This window comes from Balearica regulorum, chromosome Z (genome assembly GCF_011004875.1).
Source record: "Balearica regulorum gibbericeps isolate bBalReg1 chromosome Z, bBalReg1.pri, whole genome shotgun sequence".
NCBI lineage: Eukaryota > Metazoa > Chordata > Aves > Gruiformes > Gruidae > Balearica > Balearica regulorum.
Window position 1 is genome coordinate 38,471,568 of NC_046220.1, and position 15,832 is coordinate 38,487,399.

Below are 15,832 nucleotides of genomic sequence, written 5' to 3' on the forward strand. Positions count from 1 at the left end.
GTGATGAAGACCATGGTGAAGCAGGCTGTCCCCCTGCAGACCATGGAGGATGGTGGTGGAGCAGAGATGCTCCTGCAGTCTGTGGAGGACCCCACGCTGGAGCAGGTGGAGGCACCGGAAAAAGGCTGTGACCCCATGGGAAGCCCACACTGGAGCAAGTTTGTGAAACTGCAGCCTGTGGGAAGGACTCACGTTGGAGAAGTCCGTGGAGGACTGCCTCCCGTGGGAAGGACCACATGCTGGAGCAGGGGCAGAGTGTGAGGAGTCCTCCCCCTGAGGAGGAAGGACCAGCAGAGACAACGTGTGATGAACTGACCACAACCCCCATTCCCCGTCCCCCTGTGCTGCTGGGGGGAGGAGGGAGAGAAATCGGGAGTGAAGTTGAGCCCAGGGTGAAGGGAGGGGTGGGGGGAGGTGTTTCAAGACTTAGTCTTATTTCTCATTACTCTACTCTGGTTTGCTTGGTAATAAATTAAACTAATTTCCACAAGTTGAGTCTGTTCTGTGACAGTAATTGGTGAGTGATCTCTCCCTGCCCTTATCTCCACCCATGAGCCTTTTGTTATATTTTCTCTCCCCTGTGCAGCTGAGGAGGGCAGTGATAGAGCAGCTTTGGGGGCACCTGGCCTCCAGCCAGAGTCAACCCACCACAGTCCTTTTTGGTACCCAACATGGGGCACAAGGAATTTGAGATAAGGAGAGTAACTGGAAGAGGTAAGAAGAGGCAAAACATGAACTGAACATAGCTAGAGAATGTAATCATGGTTGAGAATTGCTGTTACTCTAATTGTGAAGGGATGAAGGGTGGATTGTGTGCGTAAGCTGTCTACTTTTGTTCAGTGTTGTGATGATGTTCTGAGTTTAGTGTTGGGAATTCTTTTTTGCTAATGTGATTGAAGTTTGTGAATATTCTGTAATGAATATGGATTTTAATGATAATTGTTAAATATGAGATTCACAGAGGTGAGGAGTGGAATGTTTTGGGTTTGCATGGCAAGGTTTTGGTAGCAGGGGAGCTACTAGGGTGGCTTCTGTGGGAAGCTGCCAGAAGCTTTCCCTGTGTCCCTGACAGAGCCAATGCCAGCCGGATCCAAGACAGACCCACTGCTGGCCAAGGCCAAGCCCATCAGAAACAGTGGTAGCGCGTCTGAGATAACAGAGTTAAGGCGGGGAGGGGGAAGGAGCAGTAGTTTTTGCAGTCAGAGAGAAGAGTGAGAAGATTTGAGAAACAACTCTGCAGACAACAAGGTCAGTGCAGAAGGAGGAGCAGAGATTCCCCTGCAGACCCTGGAGAAGACCACGGTGAGGCAGGCTGTTCCCCTGCAGCCCATGGAGGATGGTGGTGGAGCAGAGATTCCCCTGCAGTCTGTGGAGGACCCCAAGCCAGAGCAGGTGGAGGCACCTGAAGGAGGCTGTGACCCCATGGGAAGGCCATGCTGGAGCAAGCTCCTGGCAGGACCTGTGGATCCGTGGAGAGAAGGGTCCAGGCTTGGAGCAGGTTTGCTGGCAGGACTTGTGACCTTGTGGGGGACCCATGCTGGAGCAGTCTGCTCCTGAAAGTCTGCACCCCATGGGAGACACCCACACTGGAGCAGTTCGTCAAGAACTGTAGCCCAGGGGAAGGACTCACATTGGAGAAGTTCATGAAGGACTGTCTCCCATGGGAGGGACTCCGTCTTGGAGCAGGGGCAGAGTGTGAGGAGTCCTCCCCCTGAGGAGGAAGGACCAGCAGAGACAACGTGTGATGAACTGACCACAACCCCCATTCCCCGCCCCCTGTGCTGCTGGGGGGAGGAGGGAGAGAAATCGGGAGTGAAGTTGAGCCCAGGGTGAAGGGAGGGGTGGGGGGAGGTGTTTCAAGACTTAGTCTTATTTCTCATTACTCTACTCTGGTTTGCTTGGTAATAAATTAAATTAATTTCCCCAGTCAAGTCTGTTCTGCCCGTGACAGTAATTGGTGAGTGATCTCTCCCTGCCCTTATCTCCACCCATGAGCCTTTTGTTATATTTTCTCTCCCCTGTGCAGCTGAGGAGGGCAGTGATAGAGCAGCTTTGGGGGGCACCTGGCCGCCAGCCAGGGTCAATTCACTGCAGCAATACCACTGGGATTGCAGATATATAAAACCAAATCCTCTTCCCCCTCTGCTACCAAATGAGCTATCCAGAGGCCAGATAAATTTTCCATTTGTGGAATTAAAATAGATGGACAAAGAACGTCAAAGGGGATGAGTAACTTCACTTGCATCAGAAGAAAGGAGTACAATTATCACGCTTTATCTGTTGTTCATCTTTTGTTTTTCATATAAAAGACAACAAGAAGTTCCATTAGTGGATACATCATTCAGACCAGTACAGTTGTGTAGGAATTAGCTCACCTCTGTCCAGAGGTTTTTGAAGTTCTTGATCTTCCCTTTGATGAACAGACAGGTGCACCTGCAAGAGATTATCATCTTGGCTGGTCCACAGCTCACAGATCAAGGCTTCTCCCATTGTTTGGGTCTTTGAATCAACTGGAACCAGTCTGGGAACCTCTGATCAAAGCCTTCCTCATTATGCTTAATTATGTGCTGCTCTATATGTTCCTGGAGCAGTTTTGAGAAAGAAAAAAGGCCAGGAGAGGCCTATAACCCACCACTAAAATAACTGTGCATCAGCGGTTACGGAATTTACATCCAAGAGCACTAACCTTTAAATTGTAAGCATTAAGTCATATGGGCTGATTAGAAGTAAGTGACAGCAACCATACCACATGTTCACTAAGCCAGATAAGCTATCAATACATCAGCTGATAGTTACAATTAACTATAGACACGGGATTTTGCCTGAAAGGGAAAAGCACTAGTCATTAACACGCACAATGAAAAAAGCACACTGACAAAACCAAAGTGACAAAATAATTAAAGAAAAACAAGATTCCTCAAGTAAAAGGAGTTGGGAGTGGGAAATGACATACACATGCCATATCTAGAATGCAGTAAGAAAAAAAAAAGAACAAACTAAACCTCTTTTCAACTAAAGGTTTGAAGTTCAGTCTCATACTAAATACAAGTAGCTTTCTGAGATTCCTTCCACATTTTGGGGGAAGGGACAACTATATGCCTGCCACTTTAAGAATAAATAAATTAATAACCCAGAAAACAAAAGAAAGTTTAAGTTCTCCAAATATGTATTCCATAAAGCCTTGCAGGTTTAGTTTGTTTTTTAGGGCTCATCAGTAGCAAAGCTAGGTATTAAGCATTTGCCTGAACTTAAACTGATTTAAATGTAATACTTTCTTATTTCATCTGCCTCCCACTCTAGCAGTATCACAACCAGATTCAATAATCGTTGGCTAAGGGATTGTCGCAGTTTAACCCCAGCTGGCAGCTAAGCCCCACGCAGCCACTTGCTCACTCCCCTCCTGGTGGGATGCCGGAGATAATTAGAAGAGTGAAAGTGAGAAAACTTGTGAGTTGAGATAAAAACAATTTCATAGGTACAACAAAAGCTGCACACGCAAGCAAAGCAAGAGAAGGAATTCATCCACCACTACCCACCAGCAGGCAAGCGTTCAGCCATCTCCAGGAAAGCAGGGCTCCATCAAGCGTAACAGCGACTTGGGAAGACAAATGCCATCATTCCAAACGCTGCTGCCCACCTCTTTCTTTCCTCTTCCCCAAGCCCCTTATATGCTGAGCATGACGTTGTATGGTATGGAACATCTCTTTGGTCAGTTGTGGTCACCTGTCCTGGCTGTGTCCCCTCCCAATTTCTTGTGCACCCACAGCCTACTTGCTGGTGGGGCGGTGTAAAAAGCAGAGACCTTGACTCTGTGCAAGCTCTGCTCAATGACCACAAAAGCATCTCTATATAAAACGAAAACATCTCTGTATTATCAACATTGTTTCAGCACAAATCAAAACCATGGCCTTGTACTCAATGTACTGTGAAGAAGATTATCTTAGCTGAAACCAGGACAGGGACTCAATGACATTTTGCCATGTGCTTGTCCTTTGAGAAAGTCCTTGTTTCCCATATTAGTCCAAACAATACATACCAAAAATTGAACATAAGAATCCAAAAAATTGGATCTGAAATTTGGTATGAAAGACACAGGCATTGGCTGTTCTACTGAATAGGAAACAAGCTAAAGAAGGAATAAGAGAATTGTCTAGTGGCAAATGAGCTTGCAACAGCTTCATTAAAAAACAGAATGTGCTTGTCAACATAAAATTTTAACTTCTACATTAATTCATGTACAGGTTTTTAAATAAAAAGCAGTTTCTAGCTTATTTCCTTTCGCACAGCTGCGAAGTGAAACATTTATCTATACACAAACCTTTCAGTCATTCTTTGGCACAGCAAAACTAATTTTGAAAAAAATTTGCCTATTACTGCAAAATTATGCATGCCTTTAGTACTAGAACAATAAAGACACATGCATAGAGCATTTTTAAAGGGTTTAGAGCTCTAGCCTCCTCTTCCCTCAAGCAGCATGGATAAGCACAATCTCTTTTGCTTATTATGGATTTGCCCATGCCAACAGAAGGCATAGTTCAATTTCAGTATTTTTCAGTCCTTCTACTCTGGAACCACCATGAATAGGTATGAGAGTTTAGCCAAACAGCTTTAAAAACAGTGGTAAAGTTTATCACTTAGTAATGTTAATATATGATTTCATTTCTTTTCACCACATTGTTACAATTTTTCCTGTGACTTTACACAATATACCAGTACTCCAAAGCACAAGTTTTTAAAGCATCCACTTAATTCCTTACAGACAATGCAAAACTACTGAGTAAGCCTTGTGTATGTTCCAACTTACTGACTGATCATTTAATAAATGCACAGCCCTCCATGCTTAAAGATATCTTACAAGATAATGCTTTTATAAAAAAAAAAAGTGTAGAAGAGACCTAGTATTTATTCAAAGCCAGAAGAACCTTCCCTGCATGCCTTTATCCAAAGGTAAATTTTAACTCACTTCTAATTGTTCAGTCTACTGCAAATTACCTTGCATTTAACCACAGGGCAAGAACATGCACAGACACCAGGGCAACAAGTTGTCACAGGTCAGTGTAATTGCCTTAAGTTGCACACTTTTGCATCATGGCAAATATGAAGCAGCTTAGCTTCTCCTTATTGATAGGTAGCTGTCCTCCTCTTCACCTCAATGCAAAAAAACATATGCACAAAAATAACCACTGCCCAGGATTTGGCAGCTGCACCTTATTACTGTACAGGTCATATGCTTGCTACAATTCTATGGTAAATGCAAGTGAACTTTAAGTTTTATAATGCAAGTATTTTGATCTTACTCCTGCTCTTGCAAGATGGAGTTGATCCAAATAATTTATTATAATCTTAAGCAAGTTTACTTGGTTTAGTAACGGTTACAAATACAGGCCTCTGGAAACCAGACAGGGAAATGTCTATTTGAAAAAGTAAGACATGTATCTGTTCTCTGCTTAAACGTTTCCTCACAGGGGATACTTAGGTCATCAGCCTTTGTTTGAAGATTAGGTTTAATTGCTATTATGTTAGTCTGAGAAACATTGTTCCAAAGTCAAAAGGGTTGCTCAAACATTCTGGAAGACCAAGCTCAGAGCAAACATACCTAACCCTACTGTTAGAAGGTAATGGAGTGGTAAGTTACTGCACTTAGCTAAGTCAGTTACGTTAATTAATCACAGCAAATCAAACTCTTGGGTTCACATCTCTTTAGGAGGCTGGCTGATCCTTCTAAGTGACATTTTAAGTGTAAAACAGCCAGTTCTCAACAATCCAGGCTAGCAATGCTGCTGCTCCACACACCTTCCAATATTGAGGGAATACGTATTTCATATCCTATTTTAAGAGGGAAAAAAAAAATCTGCCATTTAACAAACCACTTTCAAGCTTTTTAGCTCACCAGTAGTCTGTGGTTCATAAGTAACAAATTATTCTCAGACCTGCGCGTGGTGACCAACAACCCGCCCCCTTCCCCTCCTTTTTCTTAGAAGGGCTCCTGGATGATGTGCACTGACCAGATGCATATTGGTATGTGAAACCACAAGTGTTCACAGTGAAAAAGCAGAAAAGCTCCTTACCTGTGGCTTGTGACTTGATCTTGGAGCACAGGCTGCAAGTCTGATCTTGCAGTTTGATTTCAGATCATAAGTCACAAGTAACTGCGCGGAGGTAAAGCAACTCTATAAAAGCTGATCTTAGAGCAGAGACATCCTCCTGGCCATGGATCCTTGACCGTATGGCACTGCCAGTTGCCTTAACTGCAATCGTTGAGTGTTATTTGTGTTATTAGTTTTATTACCATTAAGTTTTTACAGACTTTTTTCTGCAAGTATAAGGTTAGATCTAACATAGTAACTATTAGTGAATATTTAGATGCTTATTAAACATACATTTATTGGCAATCCTGATGTTTGATTAGTTTAATTCTTTACCCACTGGAACCCAGTGGCTACTATTTCTTTACTTCCTATATTCAAACATTACCGTGTGGACATTAGTTTGCTATTGTACGTATACCTACTTTGCACAGTTGGGTGGAAGTAGGACTGTCAAGGAAGGAGCTACACCAAGCCTATAATCACCTCATTAGAAGGCAACCTGGATTTGTCTCCTCAGCAGTCTGAACCTTTACCGACATGTAACCCCTCACAGCAGTAAGGTTGTGACACTGTTCTGAGCCCTTAGAGCCTAGTACACTGGATGATGCCACTCCAACACTAAATTGAAAAGAAGCATAATTAAAATATTTTCCTAAGCCAAGCTTAAGAATTTGTGACATCAGTTAAGTTTTGCAAGAACAAGTATTTTGCTGACATACTTGAAACGTTTTTTCTCTCTAATGCAGCAGGCTTCTACAACTTTATTCATGAAAGCTCACAGTAAAGAACATACTTTGCTTCCTGCATTCAGACATGACAGTTTATGCTTTAACAATCACTGATTCTTACTGTTTACATCCAATTTCTACAGCTGTTTTATAACTTGCTCATGACATAATCACTATTTGTCTTCAAGATGAGCAGTGGCACGCCACCAGTTTGGGGGAGAGGGTCAGAAGACACCAAAAACAGTGTGTGTGGGGAAGTAAGCCAAGTAATTATAGATCAATACTTAAGATCTGTGCTACAGCAACTACCTATCAGTGTTTAAAGCAGACAAAACACATGAGCATTGAAAATGCTTATCAGGACAAACTATTATTCACAACATTGATTAGAAAGTCAAAATTTAATTATTATGAACCCGAACCTAAGTAACCAATAAGGATATTGACAAATAAGTAGTAAGTCAGCACTTAAAAAAAAGAAAAAGCAGGGCCACAGAATACTTAAAGTGACCAGGTTAGAAAAGAATTACCCACATTAGCTCTGTACGCAAACAGAACTATGACAAGCTGTACTATGAGCCCATTTATTTGTGGATTTGAGACACGCACACCTAAACTTTTACTATAATCAACACCACAGTAACTACAATCATAACACTGTTTAATGAATCACAGGTCTCAACTTGGGTCTCTGTTGGACACAAATACTGACTTGCCGCTACTCTGGTAAAAATAATGTTCTCTTTCTTAAATTAGCTGGGAGTAAGGGGAGGAATTAGAGTGAAGTTATTGGGGAAACTAAGACCTCCTCTAGTCACAAGAAAATGAACAAATAATTTTGTTAGGAATTTCTGCAATGAAACATTTTGTAAACTGAACCATGATCACAGTGATAGAGACCCTACGCCCATACTCAAAGCACAGAAAAATTTCTCCTTACAGACCTGATTTTAAGAAAAGCTTAGACATGATTAGACAATGTAAATCAATAGTAATTTTCATCCTATCCTTGCAATGATCAGGCAAAAAACCCCACAACCCACCTGAAAAAAGGACTCAGGGAAAATGATGTCTTGCCTTTAACCTGCATCTCAAAAAAGCTGAGCAACTAGTCATGAACTGAAACTGTCTTACCTATTTTCTTCCCTTTCAGCCTTTTTATCTTAGATTAAAACAGTTCTCAAACACATTCAAGTAACTGTTTACACTGGAAACATAAATCACTTAAGTGAAAGCACACACTTAAGAATGGCAAGTCTCTTGCCATGGCTACTAACCAATAACGTGATCTTCAGTTTTCCAGACCAACTGCAGAATATTCATTCACTCTCTACAATATTAATATGAATCTCAACCTAAACAGAGTATCAGCTTTAAATAGTGAATAGCTGCAATAGATGTTGAAGTTACAATACGCAGTAACAGCAAGGCACTGAAAACAAAATTCAGCATTGTAATACAAATCATAGAATGGTTTGGGTTGGAAAGGACCTTAAAGATCATCTAGTTCCAACCCCCCTGCTGCGGACAGGGACACCCTCCACTAGACCACGTTGCCCAAAGCCCCATCCAACCTGGCCTTGAACACTTCCAAGGAGGGGGCCTCCACAGCTTCTCTGGGCAACCTGTTCCAGTGCCTCACCACTCACCACTAACAGTAAAGAATTTCTTTCTAACATCTAATCTAAATCGACCCTCCTTCAGCTTAAACCCATTACCCCATGTCCTGTCACTACACTCCCTGATAAACAGTCCCTCACCATCTTTCCTGTAGGCCCCTTCAGGTACTGGAAGGCCACAATTAGATCTCCCAGGAGCCGCCTTTTCTCCAGGCTGAACAATCCCAACTCTCTCAGCCTGTCCTAAAGTACTGGTCTTTCACCAACCCTCCAAACATAAACCAAAAATTGTTACTTATAAAAGAGTATAGCTATAGATAAAAGATAAAGATTGTTATTATTAATTATTATTAATAATTTATGTACTGCAGTCAACATTGGATTCATCAGCAAGGACAATGATAACTTATTAAACTGCTATTCATACTTTTTTCTATAAGAGATGAGAACCATCAGCATTGTGACATCGGTATTTTCTTTGCTTATATACAGTTCTTTCAGATTTTTTTGGTGGAAAACAAAACATCCTCCATAAGTCGGGGTGGGGGGCAGGACAACAGGGAGAGAAAAATCAAGCTGTGAAACCAGTGAATCTCCCTAAAAGTAGTAGACATCAGAACAGACCAATCCTCATACTGCTGGTGCTTTTTAAAACATGGAAGAAAAAAATGCACAAAGTACTAGTTTTGAAATCAGTATGGTATCTACATAGTCATAAAACGAACTGGATCTTGAAGTAGTGAAGACGATGAAGAACTGTTTGAAGTTACTCTGAAAAGTTATTTACTGGATTGTGGAAAAAAAAAGTACTTTAAGAGAACACCTGCATGATTTTGAGTATATGACATTTTTTCCTTAGAAGGAGCTTCCTCAAAACACTTAATTCCTCTTGTTCTGTAGTAGCAGAAAGGTGACAAAATAATGGCAAAAAGGAAGACTTCAATAATAAGGACCACCTTGGAGTCACTTGTGTCCCTACCATACCTTGCTTGTCCCGCAACCATACTTTCCTTTCTGAGACTTTGATGATAAGCTGTGATCAAAACCCCTGAAGTTACTTCACTGTGCATGCAGCACAAATAGAAGTGAAATGATAAAGTAAATTCATCTGGATAGGACTTCAGAGTGAGAACTTGCAGAAGCAACAGCCAGACTTTTCTCTTTTTAGCTTCATAACCTAATTGTCTCCCCAGAAAGCATTGTATCTGACTTGAACTAGATTTGCTAACATAAACATTTAATTGTATTTCCTGAGATTCTGCATCAATGTAGGTATTGATAATAACACCCCCCAAAAAAAAAACCCACATCCCTTTTCCTTTTGGAAATGCACAGACTTATATGCAAAGAGAATTAAGTTGTCCTGTGGTACTTGAAACAAGGATGAGTCCAATTAACTGAGGAGCAGAGAAGGGGAGAAATAAAATTTCAAAAAGGAAAAAAGTGAGATATCTTCCACTGAAAACAGGATCTCAGAAGGCAGGATATCCTTCCCCATAAAAGCAGGTGAGGCTTTCTAGAAGTCTGTCCTACAGATAAACAGAGCACACACAAGAACAGACAACCACACCTCTGCCTTTTATGGTGATTCCTGCTTCATAATTAACCTTGCACCACCCCCACCCAAACATAAAGTCTAGAAATGTGGTTAGAGGCCTAGGTATGACTGAAAACTAGGATGTTTATTCACAGCAAACTCATCTCCCCACTTTTCCTCCTTCAATTAATTTTATACATATGGGAAAAAAAACAAAACAAAAAACCCACTTTAAATGAATCCATATAAATTCTGTTCTTCAGTCATTCAGCCTAAAACTACCTGTAATGTAGTTCACCCCTGGTTCCCCGCCACAGTCACAGCAAGGTATCACCATCTACAAATGTACTTTTCATCCATTAATACAGCTACATGTCCCTAGTGATATGTAATAACAAATTTTTCTCATCTCTCTCCATACAAGCCACAGGTATACAGACAGGTATAACTGAGGGTTGGAGCGAATCTCTCCCCCAACTTGAACTGTTAAGAGAGGACATGAACCAGAAGACAGTCTGCGTGCCCTCTGTCTTATGGCTAGCATCTAACAATAAAGTGCTTTTATTGACAAAATGGAGGTGCAGAAGACTGAAGGATGCAATTCACCTGAGGTATACTCCTGCAGTCTAGGGACTAAAAGTAATTTCTGTCCTTATCCACTCTGAGAGAAGTCTTTTCCTCTTCCCTTCAGCAGTAGAGAGATGACCCTGAGGACAGCCACTGTGAATGCTCCCTCCCCCTACCAACATGTTGTCAGCCATATGACTATTCAACCACCTGTGGCTTCCAGATATATCAAACACCTGCATATTCTTTAACCCTTAAGTGTTAACACTCTGACACTTTCATCATTAAGACAAAGAACTTCTGAAGGGGATTAATGAAGAAAAAAAGTCATTATGTCCATTTAATAAAGTTCTCTGCAACTGGAAAGTCTTCAGAAGGAAGTAGTAAATCTATCTCTTAACATGTTTGCTCCTATTCTGATTTTACTTTGGTATTCTGATCATTACCTAAAACACATGTGGTTATGAAACAGACATAGAATCATACAGACACAGCCAACTGTCTTCCAAGTATAATTATATGAATTACACGACCTACACCCTCCAAGTGATACTTTTATTCATCATTCCTGGTAGACTGAACAAAGACAGTCTAATCTGCAAGTTTAACTTACCTCTGGCCTTCAACTTGAACTGTAAAGACATGTGGAAGAACAGACACAATACTTGCCAGTATCTGATAGGTTCTCTGTGTACTAGAAGACTGAGCACTGTACTGAATTTTAGCACACATTATGTTTGTCAAGGCACTTGGAAAAGGTTACCAAGATAACAGAAATGTGGCCAGGGAACTATTCTAGAAGATGCCTTCTCCTAAGCTACTCAGTTCACAACACTTACATTAAATCTAGAAAGCTGGAAATTTCTGTATTTCAAAATCTCAACAACAAGCACAAGATTATACACTGGACTTAAGCTACCTTTGTTCTGCATACTAGGGAAGAATAATTCTGGGTGAGTCCAGAGGAGGCCACAAAGATGATCAGAGGCCTGTAGCATGTCTCCTGTGAAGACAGGCTGAGAGAGCTGGGGCTGTTCAGCCTGGAGAAGAGTCAGCTCTAGGAAGACCTTACAGCAGGCTACAAGAAAGCTGAGAAAGGGACTGGTGACAAGGGCATGTAGTGACAGGACAAGGGGTAATGGCCTTAAGCTGAAAGAGGGTAGATTTAGATTAGATATAGGGAAAAAATTCTTCACTGTGAGGGTGGTGAGGCACTGGAACAGGTTGCCCAGAGTAGTGGTGGATGCCCCCTCCCTGGAAGTGTTCAAGGCCAGGTTGGATGGGGCTTTGGGCAACCTGGTCTAGTGGAGGGGTTGGAACTAGATGATCTTTAAGATACCTTCCAACCCAAACCATTCTGCAATAAATGCTAAATTAGAAAAATTAGTTTTCCAACAGAAATTATTATTTTATTATAGTAAATACCAGACCAGAAGTCTGACATGTAATAAATCTTTCAGTTCTTACTCACTTAGGGTAAGAGATTACGATCTAGCAAAGTTCATTTTTACATTTAAATTGGAGTAATACAAGTTCACAGGAAAAAAAGAAGGGGGGGAGTTTTTTGAAAGGTGGTCAAATTAAAGTCTATATAGGTGAAATTTTACAGACCTCAGCATGATGGCATGTATCAGCTGGAAGAGCTTACTATGCTTTAGAACAAGTCAAAGAACATTACTGGAAAAAAGTCAAGGTTATTACTCTTTCATTTTATATATTACTGGCCACATCTGGGTAGAGTAGTATCACTCTAAGGAGCAGCATCAGTGGTGGACATGAAATTGCGTGGTAATGTTACTCTTTATAATCTAGTTAGTATAGTAATCTTAAACCAGATTAAATTTACAAACATTCCCTTTATTCATTAATTGTTCTGCTCAAACAGGAATCTAGGAGAGAAAACAAAGCAACACAATGAATATGGAAAAAAAAAAAGCCTCTGAGGTACACATTCAGAGATAACCGTCATCTTAATAGGCTACTCCCCAAATGGGATAGTTACTTTGCCAAATTGGTACCTCAGGATTGAGGAATACCTCTGAACCATTAGGAAGACTCTCTAAAAACAAAAGTATGGAAGATCCGTCACTGACCTTAAAGAAAGGAACACATTTTATTGGAGCACTTTAAAGCACTTCCAAACTTGCAGATAAAACCAGTCTTAAGACTTTACCAGACAGGCTTCCCTGACACTCTGACACTAAAACAAACAACTCTGGAAATCAGCATTAAGAATAGTTAGGTTACCACACACCACCAATCACTCAAGAAAGGCAGCTGTAGTGATTGAACCCAGGGCCCTTCAGCTGAGGTAGCTGGCACTGTTAGAAGGGGACTACCAGCTACAACGCAGTCAGAGAACAGGACCTGCGTACAGTTAGGTCAGAAGTGGTGAAGTGAAAGTGAAGAGGTGACTTCCAAGATGGCAAGTGGACTCGACAGTTGGTCACCATGACAAAATTTTTTCTCCCTATGCAGGGCCACCTTAAGTCAGCAATGTGGGAACAACTGGAAAACAAATGGAAAACACAACAACAAAGGAGTAACTAAAATGATACTATTTCATTTTGTTCAAACTACCATATGGAACCAAAGGTCTAAAGTTCAGCAGTCATTCTGTCCAAGTTAAGCATTTATTAAATCATTGGAACCCACAGAACCACTCTTGAAATAAGTATCCACTCTCACCAGTACTTGTAGGTGCAGACCTCAAATACCATACTGGAACATTCAACAGTAATATTTAAAAAACAAAGCAAACCAATCAAGAAAAAAAACAAAATAAACAAAAAACTCGCAAGAAACCAAGAGCTTACCAGGTCTTAGGGGTTTATAAGCTTTATAGTCTTATGAGAGAGACTATAAAAGCCTATTTGTAAGTGCTTACAGTTTACTGACAGTAACTTATTCTGCAAGCAGATCTCAAAAAAAAAAAAATCAATCATCGAAGATACTTCAAACATCATCTCAACCACCTTGCAATAACTGCAAAGATTAGAATACGCTTAGGTAATAGTTAAGGCTAGATGTCACGACAGCTAATGACAACAATTTCTATATATTCCAGCACTTCGTGGAACCATTTCAATAAAATTTCCAAGTAAGTATGTCAAACAAGACCTTATATAGCAAAAATTTACAGCAGTTTCACAACAGGCATTACAGAAAAGAAACGTAAAAAGGTAACATGGATTTGCAGAACCTTTCTCCACAACCCACTAGCCAAACCAATTTACCTCCTGAATTCTGCACACCATCAGCAAATTCACATTTTATACTACAATAGAAAGTTAACTGCAACCACCACATGGTGAAAGCGCTAAGTTTGAATAAAATTATTTCACCACTGTTTGAAATGGATCAGTGATGAGGCCTCTTTGTCACCAGAATCAACTGTTCATAGATAAATATAAATCATTTAACTACATTGTTTCCAGGAACTCAACACTTATCCATGTCACAGAGATGTGGGTGGAAGCAGTGTGCACATTTATAAAATAAATTTTATATACCCCATTCTTTTGATGTGGTATGCTGAGATCTAGGTAGCATCTGGATAGCAACTGGGACACAGCTTCACATACAGAAAGTACCCATTAGGAAAAACAGTGTCATGAAAGACCAGCATTTGCTTTCCCATCATAAAACCTCTGAACTGAAGTGAGAGAAGGAAAATGAGAACAACAACAAAGCAAAAAATTCTATTATATGTGGTACAAGAAACAAGCTATCTAACTATACAACAGGAAATAACTTTCTATAGTAGTGATTCTCTCTCTTAGTTCAGCTTCAGTGAACAGCTTTCGAAAGATGGTTTTTAAACCATTTTGCTGAATCAGTTTTAGACATCTACAAAAACATATTCTTATGCCACACCATCAAGTTTGATCTTTCTAATACCTGGGGAAATAAAGGAGGCAAGGAAAACCAAAATGAAAGCATGTAAGGTTTACAGCAACAGGTTTCATTCTTTAAAAAACCCAACCAAACCCAAAATCAAAAACCGATTTCATTTCTTCAGAAAACAGAATCTTACCCAAAAACTTTAATTTGTCAAACATTAAGCAAATTATGCATTACATTAAAAAACATTTTAAACCAGCTATTGCATCAGCTAGATGTTTACAGATCTGAACATGTCAGAGAGTACAGCTTGGCAACAGATAGCAAGGAAAGATACAGGGTAAGAAGTCGATGGAAGAATACTATTCAGATCAAGAAAATATACAGAAAGTAATAGAGTATAAGATCAACTGAAAGTGTTTATTACCTTTAGGACTTTATATTTTAATTGGTAATTTCATAAATATTTAGAACTACACTGATTCTTTTGATTGAAGATTGATTGAAAAAATATTTGTTGTTAAAAGGAATTAGTTAGTTTCTAACATCTTCCAGCAAGCTGATCACTGAGACTGCATTTCTTGCAGTTGTCTTTTGCCGTTGTTCTCACTTCCCAATATGAAGTAGTAAATAGTTTTGGAAAAGAAGACTTTACTAGTACCTGATTTTTAAATTTGGTTAAACACAACCTAGCATTACCCACGATGACAAAAATACTGCAGTGTTTTTACTTAGTAGTAGTGAAGACACAAAGATTTGGCAAGTTCTTCAACTAGATCAGCCCTTTGTGGAATTATCAAGACCCACAATACTGATTTTTGACCAAGTCATCAACACAACCAAGACGGAAAGGAAAATCTTCTAGGTGTCAGAAAAGAATACAATTGCAAGCTATAGCAAAGATGCTATAAACGACAAACTTCACAAAGCAAATGAAGCAGAGATGAATTTTACAGAGTAAAAATTCAGTTCTAGCAACAAAACTACAACAAACCAGAGTTACGAAACAGGGCTATTTTTTATGTGATCCATTATTTAAACAGATATGTTGTGGATGGCCTATTTTTATTTTGTTTATTTTGCTCTTCAGCCTAAGAATCAGCTTAAGTATCCAAAGGCCTACACTGAGGGAGGAGCTGCATACTTCAGTACATTTCACACTTATAGTAGGAGAGCAGTAATTTCAAAACTTGGTGGCTATCATAAACGAATGACTGATTAACTACAACTGGTAAACTATTCTAGTGGCTTTACCAATATCACCTTCAGGTTGTTAAATGTAAAAAAACCTGACCGAGTGCAGCAGGAATTTACTGATATATCAAGTTACAGACTTTTGCTAGGACTTTTCCATCTAGAAGTAGTACGGTTGGCTCAGGAGCCATGACGTAGATACACATTCCAAAATGATCTTGTAACTTGGATGACTCCACTCAAGTTTTATGTTGT

General features: G+C 40.1%; 1 protein-coding gene across 6 annotated transcripts in view; it reads right to left on the bottom strand.

Annotated features, from left to right (window-relative positions):
- SPIN1 (spindlin 1) overlaps positions 1–15,832 on the bottom strand; it is a 59,946-nt gene that overhangs the window by 41,048 nt on the left and 3,066 nt on the right. For 2 of the 6 annotated variants that reach the window (XM_075740537.1, XM_075740539.1), the window contains exon 2: positions 2,376–2,433. The exons of the other annotated variants lie outside the window; for them this stretch is intronic. The gene's annotated coding sequence lies outside the window, so the exon portion shown is untranslated. The remainder of the gene's footprint in view (positions 1–2,375; positions 2,434–15,832) is intronic. 6 annotated transcript variants of the gene reach the window in all.